Source organism: Phalaenopsis equestris, unplaced genomic scaffold (assembly GCF_001263595.1).
Source record: "Phalaenopsis equestris unplaced genomic scaffold, ASM126359v1 Scaffold000516, whole genome shotgun sequence".
Classification (NCBI taxonomy): Eukaryota; Viridiplantae; Streptophyta; class Magnoliopsida; order Asparagales; family Orchidaceae; genus Phalaenopsis; species Phalaenopsis equestris.
Genome location: NW_018164956.1, coordinates 43,812 through 50,087, shown reverse-complemented (window position 1 = coordinate 50,087; position 6,276 = coordinate 43,812).

Below are 6,276 nucleotides of genomic sequence, written 5' to 3'. Positions count from 1 at the left end.
TCATACAAACTTCAATAAGTAAATACAACTTATCTCTAATTCCTCCCCAAGCAAACTCCTCGAAGTTCCTCTGAATCTCTTCCTTTCTTTACAGCACACAGAATTCTCCTTCGAAGCGGCAATGAGGAAGAAATCTCTCACTTTCCTTCCACTCTTACAATCTTTCGAAGAATTTCTCACAATACTAACCACTCTCTACACTCTAATAGTCACCACAAACAACAAAAACTCAGCGGACACCCCCCTTATTCGGCCTTCAAATTGTGGCCTTCCAAATGTTTCTTTTAAAGTTGTAGAAGAGTTTTCAAGAGTTGCCCAAGCGTCCTTTCAAAAATCGTCCACATTCAATGCATATGTTGAGAGAACCGACGTGCTCGCCGTCGGCGACCTTCTAGAATATTTAATTCTAGACTCTCTGGAAAAACCCGCCGTCAGCGACGTTGAGCCCGCCGTCGGCTCCCAAGATCAAATCTTCATATTTTCGTCCTTTTTGCTCCAAATTCACACTTTTTTGCTCCAAATTCGTTCTTTTTTGCATCTTTTTGCTCCAATGATCATAATTCAACATACCTGCAACAAAACATAAAAAATACCTTTCTTTAAAGTGAAATATCATCAAAATCAATGTAAAATAGGTATGAAAATCTCAACATATTTTCTTTTGGTCACTAGGCGTCATTTTTTCAGTAAACTGACACTTAGGCACTAGATCTTGGCGCCCAGGTGCCAGGTCAACTTTTACGAAGAGTTTGTTTTTGACTCAAAATTTCTTCCTTTTTACTTCTTTTAACTCCAATTGCCCCAACTTTTTATACCTACAACAAAAACATAGAAATATCTTCCATTAAAACGTAATATAACTAAAAATAGACATTAAATGTGTATATAAAAGTAGTAAATTATTAGACATGTCGGTATACCTAGCTTTTAGCCTGCTCACCCTCTACCTCCATAGCCTCAAGATCTTTAATAATTGGCTAGTTGAGTACTTGTGGTTCTCCATTCCCCAGGCGAATATATTTGGATAACATGTCGGTGACAATATTTTCTTCTCTATTGATGTGCTTGATCAAGAACTGTCTGAATGTTTGGATTTCAATCATGGCCTTTTTAAGGCACTTCATCATTTTTTCATCTTTAGAATCAAATTCCCCATTTATCTAGTTTAGCATAAGCTACAAATTTGATTTTACAATCAGCACTTGGGTGCTCATTTGTTAAGCTAGGTGGATGCTAACAATTAGAGTTTCTTATTCTGTTTGATTGTTTGTTACTAAAAATTCTACAACCATTGTATGATATAAGTGCTCTCCTGTAAGGATGCTCAGAGCGAGCCCTATCCCTGATCCGTTCCGATTTGAGACATCGTCCATGTTTAGGATCCACTCCTGTTGACCACCTTGACTTTCTTCAGCAGGGTTCCCCTACCTTGAATAATTAGTTAGAAATTTTTTAACTACCTAAGATTTTATGGTTGTGTGAGAAACATAAGTGATATTAAATTCACTTATCTCTATTCCCCACTTGGGTACTTAAGTAGACTGTTATAGTCGGGCGAGCACTGACTTCAGGGAATGATTAGTAATCACCTGAATGGGATGTGTCTGAAAATAGGTTCAGAACCTGTGAGCCAACACAAATAGAAGAAGGGTTAGTTTTTCCATAATAAGATACCTGACCTCCACTACCTGGAGAATGTGAATGGTATATTAAATCGGGAAATACCTTTCTGCCTCTTTCCAAACCAATACGGAACTGATCGCCTCTGCTCCTACCCCAAAGTACAAAGAGAGTTCTTCATTTGGCTTTGAGCTTTGAAGGAGTGGTTGTAAAGCTAAAGAGTCCTTAAGGCTCTGAAAACTTGTAGGCATTCATGTATCCACCAGAAATGTCAGCATTTTGAAGATTTTTGAAGAACGTCACACACATATTGGCTGACCTTAAAATGAATCGACTTAGAGCTACAATCCAACTAGTTAATTTTTGAAATTTTTGAGTATTCCATAAGGGTAGCATGTGAATCAGAGCCTAGATTTTTCGGGGTTTGTTACCTTCAGGAGTTAGGAGGTAACCTAAAAACTTACTAGTTGAGGCTTCAAATTTACATTTAAGGGGTTCAACGTGAAATTATATTTTCTTAGGGTTTGAAAAGTTTCTTTTAGGCCATTAATATGTCGTTTTTCCATCCTTTTTTTTACAAGGACATCATCGACATCGACATCAATATTATTTTATTTCTAATTTTTATAAATTACATCTATCAAATGTTAGTATGTTGCCTCAGTGTTTTTAAGCTCAAATGGAATTACATTATAACAGAACACTCCTTTGGTCATAATGGAAGCACCCTTTTTAGCGTCCATCAGGTAAAAGATCATCCCCGATTACCCAATGACTGCGTCCACCAGAGGATCGATCCTTAGCATTGGGTAGCACTTTCTTGGACGGGCGGAATTTAAGTTGGTAAAGTTGACACACATCCTCCACTTCTTGTTGACTTTCCTGACCATAATGATGTTTTAGAGCTAGGAGGGGTATTGCACCTCCCAAAGTTCGTAAAGTTGTCACAACTAGTGAAGTCACTAAGTTTCTTATCTTCTGATAGATTGGTCGAACTATAGGGATCACGTTTAACCAATGACAGGCAACATCAGCTGGTATCTTGGGCATCTCTATGTCAAACCAAGAGAGGACATCTTTGTGGTCCTGAAGCATTTAAATCAACAATTCTCAACATCTTGCATCAAAACTATGACTTATTAAGAAAGACTTATAGGGTTTGTACTTATTAATGCGAGTCTTTTGGGTGGCCTCACTGGTCTTGAGGTAGTACTCCTTTTTGGTTCTACAAGTAGAGTAGCTCATGCTCCTGCTTCAAATATCCTCCGATAGTGATTGTTTATTTGCCTCCTGGGAACTTTACTACAACATGGTGGGTAGATACCACGACGCTGAAGCGGTTTAGCAGCAAGCAAACAAAAATGGTGTTATAGGTTGGGGACAAATCCACTATCAAAAAATCCTCTATCTTCTCGAACTGCTTCTCTCCGTCGCCTCAGGTGACTGCCAATGGCATTATGCCCAATGCCTCCTTTATCTCACTTGAAAAACCAAAAAGTGGGCTAACTAGTGCTACCAACCGGTCGGCTTAAACATTAAGCTTATAAAAAAAAAACAAAGTTGAATAAAATTTTCACGGAGCTTCAAGTGATAATGAGAATGCTTCTGACTTCGAATTTCATAATTATACTTATAACGACTATGGCCCCGTTATAGTGATTTCCCCATTGGGGAATGTCATCTTCTATGAATGTGATGGGAGGACAACTTCCTCTTCTTTGCATGGATGCATGGTTGCATAACTAAACAATCATGGTACTCTTTTTGGAGCTTCAACGAGGAGTATCTGATCCACCAAAGATAGAAAAGTCTAAAATTTGTCTACATGTGCCCGAGCAGGCCTCTAATGCTGGAGCCTTCCCATGGAAGGCCTCTGGCCCGAGGGTTCATAGGACACGACCTCCGTCAGCTTTTCCGCCTTGATTAAATCATTGATGAGAATCTGGAGACGTCTATATTCCTTTGTGTGGTGGGTGTGATCTCGATGATAATTACAATATTTTCTCATATCTCAGAGAATATCTTAGTTGGCGTCCACGATTTTCACCTTTGACATCCTTAAAGGGGGTAGCTTGCAATCTCTCATAATCTCTGTATGGTTGTTCATAACCGTGTGCCAACCTCTCATAGTACCGTGCCAGCCACGGGTCTCGATTACTTGCCTGACCACTATGATGGTTGTACCGTTCGATCCTTCCATTGACATGTAAAGACAGTTTGTCTTAGAAACGGTACCAAATGGGTGGTTTGAGTTCCTCCCTTCGCTTCGACCTGGCATCGAGGGGAGCTTTTTCTATTCATGGCCCCGTTTAGGTTCTAGCATAGGGAAACTTTCCTCCACTGGCATGTGTTTATTGGCTTTCTCTAACAACTCGACCCAGTCATAGGTTTCATTAATGCTGAGGTCATAAGAAAATCTCTCGGACTCCAAGCCTTGCTTCAAGGTGGCTTTAAGGTCTTCTACCTCCAACATTTATATTTAGAAGTGTGCATTGAATGTGTGCAAACTCTCGTGCTAACTTTACATGAGTTACCATATCAACTGCAAGCTCATTGTGTCCTTTCAGGCACTTGCGAACTACGCTAAGAACAACATCTTGAAATTAATAAAATTGCTAATACTTCTAGGGGGAAGTACATGGAACCACTTCAAGGCTGACGAACTAAAAGTGGTGAAAAACATGTGAAACTTAAATGCATCTGAGACTTTGAGCATGCACACGGTTGACTCAAATGCAGCGATTTGGTTGATTGGGTCTGACTGTCCAATGTAAGCCTCCAAGGCCAGTAATATAAATTTTTCTGGGTGCTCCACTCTAGATACTTGGAGGGAGAAATGATTCTTTTATTGAAGCAGGGCCTCAGTGCTCCTTAACCATTGAATTTCCACTTGTGCAGATTCTGCACTATCTTAATACTACGAGTCACCGACCTCTCAAGGTCGTTGTTCACCCTCCTGTCGTTCTACACCAGCGCCACCTTCTATGGTTGGTTTTGATCTTATGGGGCCCGATTTCCTGCCAGGGCTATGATTGCCCTCAAAACTTTGGTGGTCTGGCCTGATACCTATTGCATATCTCAGTTCTCATCTCTTGCATTCTTTTCTACAGACGTTCTCGTCACTTCATTCTCTATGTGATCATTCTGCTCCTCTTTTTATCAACTGTAGGAATCAACGCTTGCCGTACCTTTTAAGATGTTGAGTTCAAATATGTTCGGAAGAAACGCCTAAGTAATAAAGCGCTGAAGGATGGAAGAGAGAGAGAAAAAGGGCGAGCAATAACACAACAATGAATAGTAAAAATACATAACTTTTATTCATGAAATGACGCCTATTTATAATATTGGGTCATTGTAAAATTATACACTTTACCCCTAAAGTACGTAGGTATGCTTGAGATATTTCAGTCTGTACATAAAAATATATGGCCCATGAGGCCAAAGATATTGCCAGCGACCATCAAACCCGGCGGTCGTGAGGTCGGTCGACAATTAAGTTAGGCGCCTATCGAGTCAGACGACCATCAAGCCAGGTGGCTATGAGGTTGGGCGGCCATTAGGCCAAGCAGTTACTTGCTGAGGGTTCACATTAACCGCTCTGAAACCGGTGTATACTTTTCATCTTCTCGGTTTATCTTCGTTGGAATGCGCCATGTTCATCGGAGTGGATCTGGTCAGACGGGTTTTTTAGGATGTTATTTATATTTTATCCATCTAATGTGTTCTGTCTTCGCGGTGCACTTGAGGCTTACCGATTAAGCGTGTGGTCCCGGATAGTCCTTGGTAGGTCCCACGAGGTCACGTCTCCTCTTCCACCATCCGTGAGATCTCTTTGAGATTTGTGCGTACACATTTTTTATGTATACAAACCACACTATAGATCTTGTTATTCACTTTAAATTTCAAAGCAAGGTTGCTGATAACATGACTTCTAATTTAAGTTCTATGCTACAGGAAATCAAACAGAAACTCTCCAACAATGTCGTCCAGTATAAACTTAAAGCTGGTAGAAAAATATGCTTTATGGACTTCAAGGTGGGGGAACTCATTATGATTCATTTACGAAAGGAATGGTTTACTGTTGGGATGTACTCTAAGCTTAAATTGCATTAAACTGGCATATACGCATAAGATATTAAGGATAATGTTTATGTTATCTCCTTACTACCAGACCTGAACATCTCTCCTACGTTCAAGATTGCTGATTTTCATCCGTCAGACGCTTTTAGGCTCAGTAAGTTGTGTCAAATTCCTTTGAAGTTGAAGGGAACGATGATGCAGCAGATTGAAGACCTCGGAGATGAATGCTGGACTCAATCATAGTTAATTCTTATTTCTGCATTCTGGTTTACTAATGAGTTAAGTATGACAATTTATCCTTTAACCATCATATATAACTATCATATAATCCCATAAATATATAATCAAGCGTTATGATTAAAATATTACCTTTTTTTTATATAAAATTTGTTAATTTTTCCCCAAAAATTTTGCCGAGCTTTTACAGCCAAGTAACCATTTCCTACTTTAAATATATAGCATTGAGCTGTGTTCATTCATCTCTAAATCATAGCTAAAAATTTTCATAGCTTTTTAATGAATCCAACTATTCTCAAGCAAGATAAACTGGAGTCAATACATAAATTTTTATTTTAT